This window comes from Scyliorhinus canicula, chromosome 17, assembly GCF_902713615.1.
Source record: "Scyliorhinus canicula chromosome 17, sScyCan1.1, whole genome shotgun sequence".
Lineage (NCBI taxonomy): Eukaryota > Metazoa > Chordata > Chondrichthyes > Carcharhiniformes > Scyliorhinidae > Scyliorhinus > Scyliorhinus canicula.
This window is the reverse complement of record NC_052162.1, coordinates 51481269-51498514: the sequence shown is the minus strand read 5'-3', so window position 1 is coordinate 51498514 and position 17246 is coordinate 51481269. Positions and strand designations below refer to the sequence as shown.

The following is a 17246-nucleotide window of genomic DNA, read 5'->3' as shown; positions in this document are numbered from 1 at the left end:
TATCTCGAGACTGGCTGTTTCCATAGAAAAGGGACTACTCGTACTGGGACCGCCGGCCAGTTATTACCATACAATGGGGGCTTTTAGCTAGTTGACATCACTGTCCTTGCAGTCTCAAGAGGCTTGCAAAATCTGGATTAACCCTTCGTGGATTCCCAGCTATTGTTGCACTGAAGTAATGCTTAATATCATCACTGTCTGTGTGGAGTCTGCACGTCCTCCCTGTGTGTGCGTGGGTTTCCTCCGGGTGCTCCGGTTTCCTCCCACAGTCCAAAGATGTGCGAGTTAGGTGGATTGGCCATGATAAATTGCCCGTAGTGTAAGGTTAATGGGGGGATTGTTGGGTTACGGGTATACGGGTTACGTGGGTTTAAGTAGGGTGATCATTGCTCGGCACAACATCGAGGGCCGAAGGGCCTGTTCTGTGCTGTACTGTTCTATGTTCTATGTTCTAATATGATTATAGTTAATTATTCTTAATTTGTTCTCAATTAAACCTCTATCACCTTCCCTTACTCTCATGGTTATAGTTGATTAGAAAAGTCAATTTCTATCACCATGTAAACTTGGAGACAGATCGAGGCCAGGTGGGAGGGTGACGGCAAGACCACACGGGTAATTCTATGGCGCCCTGTCTGTAAACTCACTGGCGGCGGACTGTCAATTTTTACTCTAAGTGTGGCCAGCCACACACTGAATTGAGTCTCCAAACTCAGACAGTTCAGCCCAGAGTGTAGTTTTCAGGGTTCAAGGACAGGGGATAATTGAATTAAAACAGGATACTGGCTGCAGAGCAACAAACTGGCTGAAATCAACTATGATAATCAACACATGTCTCTTCAGGGCTGCAAATCACCTATGCAAATTATAATTCCACCTGTTAATGTGCAGGAACAGATCTTTAAATTTGGTACTGTGTCAGGTATCCTATAATAACCATGTTCTACATGGGGCATTTTACAATCACAGGAGTCCCAAGAAGGATTCAAACAGTGAGGTTTATTCAACAGCCAAAGCAAAGCCGTAAAGTGGTGGGGAGTACATCTAGTCTCACTGGAACCATCTGAAGATATTGGTTCCCTTCCTGGCAGGCTTTTATCGGTGAGTTTTAATGAGCCCCACTGTTACACCTCCGTCGCTCAGTGGGGGAGCTTGTATTCCACGAGCCTCACAGGTAGATCAATTGTGTCATCCTTGTGGGTCTCGAGGGGGTTATTAGTCTGCAGGCCCCTCTGTTGTAAAGGGTGAAGGAGGCCTCCTTCTTTGCTTCACCGGCAGTTTCACTACCAGCAGTTGGGGGGGGCTAGGTCAGAGGGCATGTAACATGTTGGGGTGCATCGCTTCTATGCCAATTGTCTGGTGGGGTGCCATGGGCGACCAATCTCTGGTCAACTGTCATCCGAGACTAGGGATACTTGTGTCTCAATGTCTGTCCCTGAGTCTTCCATCTCACGTATCTGTGTCGTGGCCTCTGTGGGGCTGTTGCCATTTGGTCCTTCGGTGACAGGCAGGAGGGATGGAGAGCTGACTCATACGGTAAAGCCAGTCCGGGTATGGACTCTCCGGTTTAAGGTGGCCCACGTGCTTTTGCACTGTCTGCTCCTTGGTTTTCACTGTGTATGACACCGGTCTAGTTCTTTCCACTATGGTCCTTGGTATCCACCGAGCATAGTCTCTGAAATTCCGGACATATATGTGTCCCCTGGTCGAAAACCAGATTGCACCAAGGAACAGACTACTGTGGTGTTGTTTCCGGAGATCCTGTCTCCTCTCCATTTTCCAGCCAATATCAGGGAATTCCAGTCTGAGGCTAGTCCTCAGCTTTTGGCCCATCAGGATTTCTACCGAGGCCACTCCGGTCATTACGTGCGACGTGGTGCAATAGCTGAATAGGAACCGCGTCACCTTTGTTTCCATGGACCTCGTGGTCTGCTTCTTTATGCCCCTCTATAACATCTGTACCACCCACTCAGCCAGGCCAATTGAAGAGGGGTGGTATAGGGCAGTCCGAATGTGTTTTACCTGTTCGACTTCATGAAGTGCGAGAATTCCTCGCTCGCAAAAAGAATGCTGCTATCCGTAACATCCATGGATGTACCCATGGACACTGAACAAAAGCTCAACTTCTTGAGGGTAGCCCTCAAAGTGGTGAACGGCACTTGAAAGGCATGGTTGGGTGGGGTTACTGGGTTACAGGGATAGGATGGAAGTGTGGGCTTAGGTAGGGTGCTCTTTCCAAAGGGCGGTGCAAATGGGCCGAATGGCCTCCTTCTACACTGTAAATCCTGTGATTCTATGATAGACAGCCAACTGTTTTGAGTGGCCGTCCACTATTAGCAAGAACATTGAGCCTCGAAAAGGTCCAGTGAAGTCAGCATGAAAACCATGTGCAAGGTTGGCCTGGCCACGCCGAGAGGTGAAGAGATGCTGCTGGTGGGAGTTTTTGATGTTCCTGGCATGTGGTGCATCGCTGCATCAACCGCTCGATGTCACCATCAAGTCCTGGCCACCATACATAGCTCCTGGCGAGCATCTTCATTTTGGACACTCCCAGGTGTTGATTGCGCAGGGCCTGCAATATGGCATTGATGGTCACAAACTTTCTGAATGCCACGTCTAGCTCCAACTGGAGGTGTCCGTGACTAATGTCTAATTTTTTTGTTAAATTTAGAGCACCCAATTCATTTTTTCCAATTAAGGGGCAATTTAGCATGGCCAATCCTCCTACCCTGCACATCTTTGGGTTGTGGGGGCGAAGCCTATGCAGCCACGAGAGAATGTGCAAACTCCACACGGAGAGTGACCCAGAGCCGGGATTGAACCTCAGACCTCGGCGTCATGATGCAGCAGTGCTAACCACTGCGCCACCGTGCTGTCCTGACTCATGTCTAGTTTTTAGAAGGAGTGCCCTCTAACCAACTTTTCATAGAGATCCTTCATGCGAGGCATTGTTTACCCATCCAACCGAGACTTGTTCACCGTTAACTTGTAATCACCACACAGGTGGACAGTTGCATCCGGCTTCAGAACTGGGATGACAGGCACTGCCCGCTCCATGCACTGTATAGAATGAATGATTCCCAGGCTTTCCAGCTGCTTGAGCTCATCGTCCACCTCCGTCAACAAGGCATAGGGAACTGGGCGGGCCTTAAAATACCTCGGTGGTGTGTCTGGGTCTACGTAGATTTTGGCCACGTCACACTTTATTTTTCCCAGGCTATCCTGGAAAACTTCTGGGTATTTCCCTGAGACATTAATCCCCAGTGCCCATCTTGAAAAATCTGTTGCCAGTCCAGGTGGAGCTGGTGCAGCTCGTAACGGCCCAACAGACTGGCTGCGAGCCCTCATAACACGATAAATGGCAAATGGATGGATTGCTGCCTTTAAGCAATTGGAGTTATCGTTGTGCCCGCGATGGCCAACCGTTCTCCCATGTACGTTACCAAACGCGCCTCAGTTCCAGGCGTTGGATTCCTATCCGGACCTTCTAGAATGTCTGCCGTCCAATGGCCGAGATAGCAGCCTCATTGTCAATTTCCATTTCTAGTGGGTGGCCATTAACCTGAATGGTCACTTTGATGGGGGCTATTCTTGGTGTGGCGATGCAATTTAGTTGCATGCACCCGCCCTCATCGGACTGTGCCAGGTCTCTCAGTTGGCATGTCCCCTGTCCAGGGCAGTATGCTTGTTGGCGGATCTCCCGTTCATGGTTCCCACGGTTCCTCTGACTACAGGTGTAGCGCCGTTGTGAGTCCTTCTCCGAGGGTTCGGGGAGATATCTCACTGAGTTTTATGAGGCCCTTGGCCAATGGGTCTGGCCACGTCATTGCTCGGGCAGTGGCTGAGTCCCAGAGGCTCTACTCTTAGGAGGCATTGCTCGCCTGAATGGGGGGTGTCCAACACTGTTCACCTTTATCTCCAGCGAGCCCTGGAGCTCCTGGACTTCCTTCTCCTCATTTTCATATAAGGAAGATTTCTCCCTGGCCTTTTTCAGTCCAAAGATGGTTGAGCCAGCAACTTGCATTGGATTGCTATGTTGTTGATTCTGCGCACAAGGCGGTCCCTCAGCATCTCAGGAAGTGATGGCCCATAATCGCAGTGCTCGGCCAGCTTGCGTAGGCACGCCAAACATTGTGTGACTGGCTCCCTGGGGTTCTTCCGGCCGTATTGAACGTTTGGACAATTAACGATGGTTTGGGGTCATAATGTTTCACCATGAGTGACACCAGTTCGTCAAATGTTTGGGATCTGGGGCCGCAGGGTAGATCAGGCTTTTTAAATCTGTTCTGACTTTGCTCCTCTGTAGTGAGATTCCGCCAAGGTCTGGGCATCCAGAATCTCCACCTGTAGTTCCGTTTTTCCTCATCACCGGTACTACTATCATCGGAGTCCTATGAAGAATTCAAAAGAATGGTTTATTCAACAAGCCAAAGCAAAGCGGCAAACTCGGCGGGGAGTACATTTGGACCCAGCCGGAAACATCGGAAAGTGCCGGTTCCCTTCCTGGCCTGCTTTTATCGGTGGGCTTTGATAAGCCCCGCCGTTACACCTCCGTCCCTCAGCGGGGGAGCTCATATTCCACCAGCCTCACGGAGAAGTCAATCGGGTTGACCCTATGGGTCTCGTGGGGGTTAATACAGGGCTCAATTCAGACAGGGAATGCAGGCGTTATAATTTGATGATCTAACACTGAATTCACCCTGTACCATTTCCTTGTGACAGCAGCATGCTTGACAGCAACCCTGGTACCACTGCAGGAAAACACCCATGTTTTACAGACTGAGTGGTAAGGCAGGTGGGTGCAACACTTTCTTCCATGAAGTACATTGGGAATTAACACATTTCATCTGGTAAGACAGCCACCTTACTTCACAATCTATAGATTATCATTTGAAGTGCCAGAATTGCCTTCCGCACCTATTGAGTTTCAGCACTTCTCAGCTATCATTAGGATTAGTAACATTGGAGGGCTGTCTCACACTGTTACATAAAGATCCAGCGTACTTCCCATAGGGAATTGATTGACTGGGGGCATCGTGCCATTCCAGCAACAGTATATCATTTATTAATGAAATGTTTGAGTAATCATTTCCACAAGAAACCTTTTATGCAACCTGGACAGGCGGGTAAAAAGCAATCATCACTGCTATAAATGCTACGTACAAAGAATACTAAGGTTCAGTGCATTCACACAGATATGGATCTGGATTCTCCGATTTTGAGGCTATGTTCCTATGCAGGCGTGGGAACGGTGGCATTTTACGACAGAAATAAATGACGTAAAACGGCCACCGATCCTCCGTTTGGCTGGGGGCTAGCATCAAGGCGGCATAGAGCACCTGGCTCCAGCTGGCGATATGGCCCAGAGAATTGGCGGGTCCGTGGCCTGCAGCGGCCGCACCGTGCAACATGGCGCCGGATGCTCGTGGACCTGGCCTGCGAAATAGTACCACCCCTTTGGCGGGTTCGCGCGCCCCGGGCCACCCTCCCACAGTGCACCCAGCCCCTGGCAAAGTCGCCCCTGCCCGTGGATCGGCCCTCCCCTGACTGTAGCGGCACTGGACTGAGTCTGCAGCCGCCTCACTGAGTCCCCAACGGATAAGACCATGAGAGACCCGTGCCGTCGGGAACTCGGCCGGTCAGGGGTGAGCCTCAGGCAATGTCCTGAGACCGTCAAGTACTCCGCTTTGGAGGGGGCGGAACATCGTGCTGCTGCCCCCGATTTGGTTGCAAACTTTGATGCTCCGGCCGAACATGATTTCGGCGTCGGCGACCGGAGAATCCTGCCCATGGATTCTCCCAATAATATTGAAAATTGCAAATATTCTAAAACTGTTCCAGTGAGCTATTTGTACTCAATATGTATGTTCCTTGACTTCATGTCATTTAGATTTACAGTCTTTGTAATATCTCTTTTAATTCAGCCTCAAGACTATGTCTGCCTGTTGTGAGGATCGATCAAGAATTCCAGAGGACATTTAAAACTTCCCATATAGGTGATGACACGAGATCAAGATGGAGACAAAAAACAAGACAGGTAGGATGAAAGAGTTTCACAGATCAGAAATCATTAACTTAAAAAGAAATATCAACTGATTAAAGAATGCTCATTGATACAAGAGGACTATCTGATGAAGGAGTATTAACTGGCTATGAATTACTAAGTCACAAGAGCAGAAAAAAAGTTAATTGTATCAACAGATAGCAAGAACCAAGAGACAAAGCAGTTCGAATTAATATAACAAAGTAAATTGATAAAGAGAATCTGCCTAACACATGAGACAAGAACACTTAAAACATAAAGGAGTATATCAAAATTACATCACATGATAAAGACATATTAATTGATAAGCAAGTATGAACAGATAAATGATTTGAATCAGTCAAGCAATCTCACTGAAATAATAATGATAACCCAGTGGAATTGTAACGAGTACTATTACACCAAGTAGCATAATGAACAATAATGGATTGGAAAAGATCCATTAACTCATGCAACCTGCCCTGCACAATTTTGATACCTTGGGTATTACAACATATTCACTCTTCACCTTACCTAAAACCATGGGTTGGATTTTACGTTGCCCTACCAGCAGGTATCAAGGTGGGGTGGGTTATTAAATGCCTCAATGTGGATGCTTTTTGGGGGTCCTCTGTGTCCATCGGAGGCACAGCCTCTAAGATTACACTTCTTCCTTTATCCTCCTCCCAAGCCTCTCAAACCTGACCCCCAACCTCCTCATCCGGGCCTGCCAGCCTGGCCCTGGCGAAATCTCCCCCACTTATCTTGGTATTTGACTGCAGTGATGATCTCCATTGAGGACTGCCTGTAATCCCAGCATTGGCCACAGCTCCCACCTAGCACTGCTGAGGCCACAGAGCTGCCAGCTGTGCGATTGGTCAGCAGCTTTCTGAGGTTGGATTCCCTGTCCCTGAGGCCAGTTGACCATCAAGTGAGAGCAGAGCAGCCGTTCGTCCATTGGATGAACTCCCCACCTACATTCTAGTTTAGGTGGGTGCTGTGAAGGGTTACTAGCATAGCAAGAGTTAATGTGGGTCTGGGAAGCAGTACCCGCAATGGTGTGATATAAAAAGGCACATGACCTGAGACTAGAGTCAGTTGTGGACAGGATAGCAACCTGTGTGGAAGCAAGCATGGAGTTTGTTCATAGCTTGGCCTTTAGCCTGCGTATATGTACATAGTTATACGTTACCAATAAACCTGCAAGACTCGGGACCTCTTCGTGAGACCTACTGAACACACAACATGGCAGCAGTTAATGAAAAAACTCAGAACCTCAGGGAAACGAGCAGAAACTCAAAAGCTAGAAAATTAAAGAAACAGCATTCGGACCTGACTCAAATCACCTGAAGTGAAGACAAAGGAGATTGTCTGGAGAAGTTCCATGGCAGCATTGGAAGCAGAAAGGCAAAGAAAAAAAACTCCACTGTGCAGCTGAGGAGGTCACAAGATGTGGTGGAGGTCCACTGTGAATGCCCACAAACTACACATTCAAAGGAACTAGCTGGGGTGAGTAGATAATTTAGCCCTAGGCAGGACTAGTTTGAAAAGTTCCACTGCTGTAAAAAAAAATCTCAGGGCCATTTCCGAAAGCAGCGTGGCCAGCAGAGTTTCAGAATCGGCACCACACCAAATGGTGGCCGACTTTGTTGTAAGGAAAAGAAAAGAAGCAGAAAGTTTGTAAACCACAGCCAAAGCTGTGAGTCAATAGTTTAACACCTGGAAATCCTTCAACAGCGCAGCGAAGGCCCCAAATTGTTGATTTAACAAATTGCTACAGAAAGCTAAACCCCAAAGAGGCCCTATCACCATGGGAACCTGCCAAGTACGACAAGTCCAGGAAACCTCTTTGAAAAAATGATTATTGTGGCACCATCTTTAAAACCTGCACGATATTTAAATGTACTCACCTGAACTTTCAAATGAACATTACCAGACCAATTGGATCCAAGGAATAGACCAAACACAACATTGGGGACTTTGTGGAAGAGATTCTTAAGGCACCTGATAGCTTCAGGATTAGGTAAAAACACAAATGTTGAATAAGTGAATGCACTACTTTATTCATTTGGTCTGGTACTGTTGTGAGACCAGGAATACATGAATCTTCAGATAAATTTGGTGAAGTTCTGAAATCCTCCAATACATATTTTAATCTAAGAAGCATCATCATTTTAGACATGATGAAAATCAGCAAACACATCCACCAGCCTGGAGATTTGCTTGACTCTTTTATAAATGAATTATACAGATAGGCTGAAGGCTGTGACTATGGTGGCCTATGTCAGGACTCATAAGGGACAGAACTGTTGTTATTGGAGTTGTTAATGATTCCCTTTCAGACATACTATAGGCCAAGAAAGATCTGACTCGAGAAAAGTTCATCTAAATAGTTAGGCAGTCTGAAACCCGCAAACAGCACCTTTCCATTTTAGGTGATAGCCATAGTACAGGACACAGGAGCCAATGTTACAGTCCTCCCAGATAAGGAACTGTAGCAGAGAGATCTCTGGCTATGACTGACAGACATATCATTCTATGGGCTTGGAGAAATCAGGGGCGGGATTCTCCCATTCGGCGGCAGAGTTTCCACGCCGTCGGAAATGCCGCCGCGTTTCACGACGGCATGAACGGGCCGCTGGGAGTACCGGGTCGGGATTCTCCGAGCCCCCACCGGAGCACTCTTTCCCTCCGCACCGGTTGCTGTCAACCCCCGCCATGGCCGGCGCGGAGAAGAACCCTCCCTGCACATGCGCTGGGATGATGCCAGCACACGCTGGTGCTCCTGCGCATGCGCCTGCTCGCGCCGGCCGGCGGAGGCCCTTTGGCGCCAAGCCCTTCGGCACCGGCTGGCGCGGCACCAACCCTGCCGGCGCCGGCCTAGCCCCTGACGTCCGGATGATTCCGCACCGTCCGGGCGGCCCGACGCCGGAGTGGTTCATGCCATTCCTCAGCGCCGGTATGGCCCGCCACGCCGGGTAGGGGAGGATCCCACCCCCGATTCTGGCCCCTACACGGCGCTGGAGCGGTTCACGCTGCTCCAGCCTCCTATCCCAGTGCAAACTGTGCGCCGCGCGATCCACACATGCGCAGTGGCACCGGCGTCAATGAGGACATGCGCAGTGGCACCGGCGTCAATGAGGACATGCGCAGTGGCGCCGGCACCAACCCGTGCAGGCGCGGTGGCCTCCCTCAACGTGCTATTATGGGTCAGAGAAACAGTACCACCCACAATGTTTTGTAAAAAGACACATGACTAGAGACTGGACTCAGTTGTGGAGTAGAAAGAGACCTGTGTGAAAGCAAGCATGGAGTTAGCTCATAGCGTGGGCTATAACCTCTATTTATGTACATAGTTCTGATAAGCGCTAACTGTTCAACCATACAATACTCAGAACCTCTTTGTGAGAACTACTGAACATACAATATAGAAAAAGGGGACCATGGCGCCCCATAAAATACAGCCCCATGTGATCTCCTGGGAGAGGCAAGGAAACAGATTTTAAAAAGCCAGGGCACATTGGAGAAAAATAATAAGGAAAGTTCTTCACCACTCATCCCCCAGGTAAAAATGAAACAAATCCAGTCAATCATTCTGATGATTCCTTTCACTGCCAAACTTTTATAAGAGATGCAGCGGGATCTGGATGTCCTAGTATGAATGTACGGAAAGTTAATAGAATTTTATAATTTATTGCGAGAGGAATTGAATGCATAGCAAGTAGGGAGGTTTTGCTTCAGTTATACAGGGTACGTTGTGACCACTTCTGTAGTACTATGTACAGTATTGGGTCTTATTATTTATGGAAGGATGCAATTGAATTGGAAGTAGCTCAGAGACGGTTTACCAGACTAATACCTGGAATGGGCTTATGAGGAAAGTTTGGACAGACTAAGCTTGTATTCAGTAGGGTCTAGAAGAATAGGGGGCCGCTTGATTCAAAGATATAATACCCTGGGAGTTCGGCAGGATGGATTGGAGAGGATGTATTCTCTTGTGGGAAAATCTAGAACTGGGGTCTGTGGTAGCGCGGCCCTCCTGGTCCGAGTGACTTGCTCGGGGCCTATCATGTGGGAGCATGCAAACTCCAACCATTGAGGATCAGCGTGAGTCCCAGGGAGCAGGGTTCTGGTCAGAGTAAACCCAGGAGCCAGAGTGTTATTAAAGGCTCTGTGCCTGTACATAGGTTACCCTTGTTAGTTGCCAATAAACATTTCATTACCGCCCTCTACCCGGTATTGTCTAATACAAGTTTACTATATAAAATTAAGAGGTCACTCATTTAAGACAAAGTTGAGGATAATTTATTTCTTTCATAGGACCCCTTAGTCTCTGGAACTCTTTTCCTCAAAAGACAGTGGGTGCAGAGACTTTGAATATTTTTAAGGCAGAGGTAGATAGTTTCTTGATAAGTTAGGAGGGGCGGTAAAAGGTTATTTGGGAGTAGGCGGGAATGTGGAGTTGAGGTTACAATCAGGTCAGCTATGATGTTATTGAATGGTGGAGCAGGCTCAAAGGGCCAAGTGGCCTACTCCTGCTCCTAATTTGTATGTTTCATAGAATCATAGAATTTACAGTGCAGAAGGAGGCCATTCAGCCCATCGAGTCTGCACCGGCTCTTGGAAAGAGCACCCTACCCAAGGTCAACAACTCCACCCTATCCCCATAACCCAGTAACCCCACCCAACACTAAGGGCAATTTTGGGCACTAAGGGCAATTTATCAGGGCCAGTCCACCTAACCCGCACATCTTTGGACTGTGGGAGGAAACCGGAGCACCCGGAGGAAACCCACGCACACACGGGGAGGATGTGCAGACTCCGCACAGACAGTGACCCAAGCCGGAATCGAACCTGAGACCCTGGGGCTGTGAAGCGATTGTGCTATCCACAATGCTACCGTGCTGCCCCCTACAAACATAGTTTGTATGTAGATGACTTCCGCAGCTGCCAGAAACAGGTGAATTGCTGTCAACTGCGTGAGCCGATAGCCTGTGCAGAAGTTCACCATTCTCCAGGTCATCGGTCATCTTCTGACATCCAATTCAAATCTGGCCTTGTAAAAATGATAATGAATTTCCCTAAGCTATCAACTCAAACACGATCCAATCATCATCTCATAAATCTGAATTCGGTGACCCCAAAAGTGTATTGACCTGACCCAATAAACAAGGTACATTAAGCTCAGAATTAGCCCAGTGGCCCTCTTCTGCACCCATTCCAAAATCACCCAGCATGTGAGGAGACTAATACTTGACACAGTATTCTCACTCAAAAGCAGATCACTGTGGCTACTGGAGATCTGAAAGAAAAAAAACACTAGAAACACTCAGCAGGTTTGGCAACATGTGGCGAGAAAAACAACATTAATACCTCAGACATTTCCAGCATTTTCTGTTTTTATTACAATATCTTAATTGAGGCCTGACAGTAACATTAACTAATATAGGAGCACCGACGAATGAAGCAGTGACCTGTTATGGGACACTGATAAATTATTGCTAACCAATTGTTAGATCTTCTTATTGGCCGTGCACTCGCTAACGATAATGGTTGTCCACTGAAGAAACTCTGTTTTACTGGTCATGGGTTCTGTGGGTTCTTGCATGACTGATGAACCTGATCCTAGAGCCACATCTTCTACCACACATTTGGCAGGTGTTTCCAGGAAGTGGGAAATTTGACTCTAGACTGCTGGTATTCCTTTCCCAGGCACTTTTTCTAGGCCTTCTCTTGCCGTCGGGTGTTCTCAAAGAATTGTGTCCCTTCAATCAGGAGGTCCCTCCAAGCAGGTCTCTTCTGAGCAAAGTTGATGTTGCATTTCTTGAGGAAAGCCATCAGGGTGCCTTTGAAGCACTTCCTTTGTCCTCTTCTTGTTCCTTGAGCTGGATGAAGAAGATTTGCTTTGGAAGTTAGGACTCTGACATCTCACGCACATGGCTGGCCCAGTGGAGTTGGTTTCAGAATCATGGCCTCGAAACTGGTGCTCTTGGCTCCTTCAAGGACACTGATGTTAGTACGCCTGGCCTTCCAGCTGATGCGGAGAATCCATCTCAGGCAGCATTGATGGTACCTCTCCAGGACCTTGAGGTGGCATCTCTACTTAGCCCAATTTTCTGAGCCATATGGAAGAGTCGAGAGGTCAACCGCCTTGTACACAAGGGTCTTGGTATCAGCATAGATGTCACGGTGTCAAAGACTCTCATCCTTAACCGTCCAAAGGAGGCACTCAGGGGTTGGATACGATGTTGGATCTTCTCATCGATGTCAGTCTTACAGGAGAGGTGGCTTCCCAGGTATGGGAAATGTGTTTCACAAATATACCTCTTCAGATCTCTGAAGGCAACTTGGACAAACAACATGAATTCTAACTCTACCTCATAATCCTGTCAAAAGCTCTTGCAGCTTCCTCTTTACAAATATGACTGTACATTCCTTTTATTTTTGTTGTGAAATATGGACGTCAGTAGCAAGGCCAGCATGTATTGCCCATATCTAACTGCCCTTGCAAAGGTGCTGGCGAGCCGTCCTCTTGAACCACAGACGTCCATCTGCTCACCCACACCTGTCAGGCATGGAATGTCATGCTTTTAATTGAGGTGATCCTGAATTCAAATATCACAGATATCACAGTACTCGAGGAAGAGATAGGCTCTTCCAACTTCAGCACAGAATTGTGTACTGCCTCTGGAAATTCTGACAGATGCCCACACATTCCTCTTTGCTGCTCCACAGGACCCGCTATGTATATGATCCCCGAGGCGCATCACTTGTGTCCAGCTGAGCTTAGGTGCATTTGTCTTCTGTCCTCCAATGCGGACTCCCTGCAGCTGTTCTTGCCTGCAGCACCTGATTCTGCTCACAAGTGAAGTGCTCCTCACCTTTTGCCATCTTTTGTATCTGTGGCTGAGGGCCCTATTGATATGTATGTGAACTTCTGCACTGGTGGAGGGGGTGCCTGAGCCAAGTGAAAGTGCTTCCTTCAGTATGTTGTTCCCCCCTCTGCAGAGAGCCACCTCCTCATTCCACTCTTCTTGCACCAACAGCAATATCTCTTTTTCAGCGAGAAGACATCAGTTAGTGCTGCACATGTGCAACATTACATTCATACCATCACATCTTGATGACCATATAAATGTATTTTAATTGTGCCAAATGGACAGCTGGAGGTATAATAATAATTTTTATTGGGTCACAAGTAGGCTACCATTAACACTGCAATGAAGTTATTGTGAAAATCCCCTAGTCGGCACACTCCGGCGCCTGTTCGGGTACACAGAGGGAGAAGTCACAATGTCCAATTCACCAAACAAGCACGTCTGTCGGGATTCGTGAGAGGAAACCGGAGCACCCAGAGGAAACCCATACAGACATGGGGAGAATGTGCAGACTGCACAGACAGTGCCCCTGGCGCTGTAAAGCAACAGTGCTAACCACTGTACTATCGTGCCGCCCACCCACAGCTCTGTGCGACTTGGCTGATTAATTCAATCACCCGATCCTGACCCCACTCCTATTGCTCCTTCAGCTACCACCCGATTTGTAGGGCTTCCTCCTCCATTGGCATTAGGATTACCCAGGATGGAACTCATCCCTGCTTTCCCTCCTCTTCTCTGGGTTTTGAGCTATTTTTGCCGGCAATGATTAACAAAAGGGTAGTTGTGGTGTGAAGGGTCATGCCTGTGGTCCAAACAGCAAATCCACATTTGAGGGACATCACTGTGGGATGGGGAGCCCTCCATCAGAATGTATGGAAAGTGAGCATACTTTCCAACAAGCCTTGGAGTATCTTCATCTGTATGATGGTAAATATTATGGCTCGGGATATCTGTTCAGTGGAATGCCGAAGAGATGTGGATTTGATGGCCGCAAGCTGGGACTTATATGGCACTCTCCCTTTGCCAACCCTCTGGAAGTAATCAAAATGCTTCCTGCACTGGGTCCAGGTCCTCTGCACCACATTTTAGCTTTGTACCTTCTCTGCTATCTGAAACCATGTCTACTTATTCAGGACAGCTGACCTCCTCCTGCCAGTCTCGAGGATCAGCATCTGTCTCCAAGCCTTGACCATTTCCAACATAATGTTCAGGGAGCTGTCCATGAAGCAACTGCAGCCCTTCTCCGCATTCCTGAAATTCCTCTCAAAGTTCTCACAGAACTGTTAGAATTGCACAACTCTGTGCTGCCAATATCAAAGCTGTGAATGTCCTGTGGCAGCTTGGTGGTTCAGTGGTTAGCATTGCTGTCTCACGACGCTAAGGTCCCAGGTTCGATCCCGGCTCCGGGTCACTGTCCATGTGGAGTTTGCACATTCTCCCCATGTTTGCGTGGGTTTCGCCCTCACAACCCAAAGATGTGCAGAGTAGGTGAATTGGCCACGCTAAATTGCCCCTTAATTGGAAAAAATGAATTGGGCACTCTAAATTTATTTTTTTTTAATTTAAAAAGCTGCGAGTGTTATGTTAAATCCAACACATGAAATCATATTTCCGGTGCATATTCTTGCCTGCCATCCTTAATGCAGCACGGTAGCACATTGGGTAACACTGTTACTTTACAGCTCCGGGGTCCCAGGTTCGATTCCCGACTTGGGTCACTGTCTGTGCGGAGTCTGTACGTTCCTCCGGTGTCTGCATGAACTTCTTCTGGGTGTTCCGGTTTCCTCCCACAAGTCCTGAAAGACGTGCTGTTAGGTGAATTAGACATTCTGAATTCTCCTTCTGTGTACCCGAACAGGCGCCGGAATGACTAGGGACTTTTCACAGTAACTTCATTGCAGTGTTGTGAGCCTACTTTTGACAATAAAGATTTTTATTATTAATTATTATTATTTAATTGGACAACAGTTTTGCCGGTGGATTCTCAATTGCTCACCTTCTGGAAATATGTGGCCGAATTCCAATTGTGCTTTCAATCAGGTTCCTGCCCAAAATTAGGTCCAACTCAGCACCTGAAACTAAGGCAGTAAGTATACATCCCTTGTCATCCTTCCAGGGCTATGGATAACTAGTCTAATAGCATAACTGCTATGCTAGTGTATCTTCTTTCTGCTTTTTTGGCAACCTCTCCCCCAGTATTTATTTGAGATTGCAATGGAATGCCGAAGAGATGTGGAGTTGATGCATGCAAGCTGGGACTTATATGATACTCTCTCCTTAGTTCACAGCTAAGAAATAGATCAAAATGTTTCAGTAGATGGAGATGTGTGTTTCTGTCAAATCATTGCAGCATCCTTCCATCTATGTGAGCAGCTGGGCACACAGCAAACCCATCAATAATGGATCATTTCATATGGTGCACTTTTATCGATGGATGAAGAGGCCAATTCATGAAAGACAGGTTCCACCACAAGTGCCATATATGAGGGTATCAGGTGGCATTGTCAGGTGCACCTTTAGTGTTGGCAACTGCTGCAAAGCTGCTGGAGCCACAGTGGCACAAGCTGGCTCACAAGTAATATTGCCATTTCCCTCAATTATTAGCCAGTGCCTCCCATGTGTGACAATTTAATTATAGGACCAGTGTGGATTTCAACTTGTATCCTGTGCAATCTTAAGTCATATCATAATGAGTTGTTAGGCTGAAGCAGCATGCTCTAATGTACAGGCTGAGTATATACATGGGTAAAGCAGCAGTATCTGTGGAAGCTAGCACATAGTGAGTCAGCGTGCAGTGTTTCAGAAATAAATGGAAACATTCTATGGTTTTCCCACTAGCGGTGGGGTAGGGGCGGGGGGGGCTTCAAATGATTCAAATAGCCTTCCCACCTCACACCCACCCGCTCCTGCCAGTCTGCAATTTTACGATGGGACGGTCAAGACCTAGGGCTGCTGCCTTAATTGAGGCACATAAGGGGGTAATTAATGATCACATAAGGGCTGATTCCTGCATAGCCTCCATTTTGAGGGACACAGAAAGAGTTGAGGAGCAGGAAATCTGGACAGTCGCCCTGCACAGGCCTCAGTTGGGAAGGGGGAGGGGGAAAATAGGAATCATAGAATCTCTACACAGCAGAAGGAGGCCGTACAACCCATCGAGACTGCACCGTCCCTCTGAAAGAGCACCCAACCTAGGCCATTTCCGCCGTCCTATTCCTGTCACCTCATCTAACCTGTATATTTGGACACAAAGGGGCTATTTTATCATGGCCACTCCACCTTAACTGCACATCTTTGGACAGTGGGATGAAACCAATGTATCTGCAGGAAACTCAGACAGACATGGGGAGGAACTGCAAACTCAACATAGTTACCCAAGGCCGGAAATGAACCCGGGCCCCTGGCGCTGTGACGCAGCAGTGCTAGCCCCTGTGCCGCTGTGCTGCCCATGATTAAGGAGGTAACCTCCATCCACACCATCCTTTCAAAATCAGGTGCTTGCATCCCACCATCCCATAAGTGCTCCCTTCCCTGACCCCCAGCCCTCAAAACCCTCCATTAAAACCCCCACTCCCCTCTCTACCCACACCACCTGACCTTGCCTCCCATTCCTGCCCTGGGGCCTCTGCATTTACCTGGTCCTGGGCTCCTGGACTTCAACTCTGGTGATGCTATTACTACCTCTAGTGCTGCTGAGACAGCACGGTCTGGCCAATCAGATTGACCAGTAGCTCTCTATGGTAAACACCACTGGTAGCACATTGCATGTATTACGGTACTGCCACGGAACCACGGTAAATCCCAGCCTGCTGGCTCCTCCCAGCAGGCAACGTATAAAAGTGCATGCTCTCCTGCGTGGCTCCCATTCTGGTTCCAGCTGCAGGAGGCACAACATCTTGTGCAATAAAGCCTCGATTGTTTCACCTTTCTCGTCTCGTGGTAATTGACGGTACATCAATTTATTGCACAAGATTTTAAAAGATGAACATTCTAATCAAGCCTGATTGCCTGGTGCTGAGCCCTCATGCAGCGAACGCCACATCCACCTTCGAGCACTGGCTAGCCTGCTTTGAAGGCTACCTCAGAGCAGCCACTGAAGAACTCTGAGACCCACAGAAGCTCCAAGTCCTCTACTCACGGGTGAGCCCTCAAGTTTTTCCCCTCATCCGGCATGCGCCCACCTACACAGAAGCGATGACGCTACTAAAGGGACAGTACATTAAGTCAGTGAATCAGGAGCAAGCCAGGCACCTCCTGGCCACGAGACGGCAACTCCCAGGGGAGACTCTAGACGATTTCTTGCGGGCTCTACAGATTCTCGGTAGGAACTATGGCTGCCAGGCAGT

The 17246-nt window shown here is 48.1% G+C and overlaps 1 protein-coding gene across 3 annotated transcripts in view; it reads left to right on the top strand.

Moving 5' to 3' along the window:
* frmpd3 (FERM and PDZ domain containing 3) overlaps positions 1-17246 on the top strand; it is a 648120-nt gene that overhangs the window by 339507 nt on the left and 291367 nt on the right. For all 3 annotated transcript variants that reach the window (XM_038775294.1, XM_038775295.1, XM_038775293.1), the window contains exon 3: positions 5925-6037. The gene's annotated coding sequence lies outside the window, so the exon portion shown is untranslated. The remainder of the gene's footprint in view (positions 1-5924; positions 6038-17246) is intronic.